Here is a 1,741-nt window from a genome sequence, read left to right on the forward strand (position 1 = left end):
CAAAGACTGACAAAGACTGAAATGTACTAAATTTTGAAGACTATGGATCCATATGGAATATTCCGCATCTGAAGAACATTAATTCTGGACCCTGCAGAAAAGTCTGAGGTGGTGACTAATCTGGTCTCCTTAACGACCAGGAAAAGAAACAAATTGGAGAATATCCACCTTCCAGGCCTCACTTCAYGCAGTGACCTGAAAAATAAACCCTATTGGTACCAGCAATCAAGTTTTCCTGTATTATCTTCCCAGGGGGCTGATTACACTGTCCTAAATATTGAGTAAGTGCCTGAGGACCAAAATTCTTTACACTGTAGTTATTCCTCAAGAATCCAAACACAATTAGAAAAGCAGAAACATACAGTGATAGCCAGTATACAGAATGCCTTTACAGTAACAACAGTTCAGAATTGGCAACCAGAAGAGGTAACAAAACAAGGATATGGCATGCCAGCTGGGGACTTCATGATTTTCAAGGCAGCTTTTACAAGAGGAGGAATAGTTCACAAAACAGGAAAGGGAGGCAGTATCGCATCTGTTTCTCCCAAACTGAAAATTTTTGCAGCTAAATGAAAAAAAAGTCACAGAATCATGGACTCAATGAAGCTGGAAAAGCCCTCTAAGATCATTGAGTCCAGTTGTTAACCCAGCACTGTTAAGCTTACCCCTAAACCACATCCCCAAGTGCAATATCCACATCCCTTTTGAACATTTCACGGATGATGGCTCCACCACTTCCCTGGGCAGCTTTTTCCAATGTCTACTTGTCTTTTCAGTGAAGACTTTTTGCTAATACCTATTCTAAACCTCCCTTGRAACAACTTGAGACCATTTCCTCTCAATGTGGTGCTTGCCACATGGTAGAAAAGATCAAGCCCCACCTTGCTACCTTTTGTCCAGTGATTGTAGAGAGTGACCAAGTCTCCCCTGAGCCTCCTTTCCTCCAGACTGAACAAGCCCAGCTTCCTCAGCCACTCCCCWCATGACTCACTCTCCAGACCCTTCACCAGCTTTGCTGCCCTTCTCTGGACACTCTCCAGCACCTCAATGTCCCTCCTGAACTGAGGGTCCTGGAACTGGACACAGCATTAAAGGTTTGGCCTCACCAGTGCTGAGTACAGGGACATAATCACTGCCCTGATCCTGGTGGCCGCATTGTTTCTGACACTGGCCAGGATGCCACTGGCCTTCTTGGCCACCTGGGCACACTCTGGCTTGTGTTCAGCCAGAGGTTCTCTTCCAGGGAGCAGCTTCCCAGATCCTCTGTCCCCAGCCTGTGGCTCTGAATTGGATTGTTGTGGCCCAAGTGCAGGACCTGGCACTTTGCCCTGTTGAATTTCATACAATTGGCTTCAGGTACCATTCTCCAGARCTCATTCTCTCCTAATCTATTTTTAAGTAAAAGCTCTAGTTTTAYCTTGCACACAAGATTTGATCAAAGGATCCTTGAAAAGTAAACTCCTGAAGCCAACAAAAGCCTCTAAGCATGCTAAATAAGTGATGGGTTTGTTTCACTCACATTCCTAACTTACATTAACCCAAACAAAGAACAGAAACTGTTTTTTCAATATTAGCTTATTACAGTGACAGAGAGTTCCTAAATGTTCCTCTCACATTTTTGTTCATGTTGTGGTCAAATCACAATGTGCTGGCAAGTACAGGCAGTGCAGTGTGTCAGGCACTGCATGCACCTGCTGGAAATGGTTCTTACCCAAAAGCTGCACAATCTGAAAAGAGGGGA

This window comes from Malurus melanocephalus, unplaced genomic scaffold, assembly GCF_030028575.1.
Source record: "Malurus melanocephalus ecotype Western Australia unplaced genomic scaffold, MMel_1.1 scaffold_44, whole genome shotgun sequence".
Lineage (NCBI taxonomy): Eukaryota > Metazoa > Chordata > Aves > Passeriformes > Maluridae > Malurus > Malurus melanocephalus.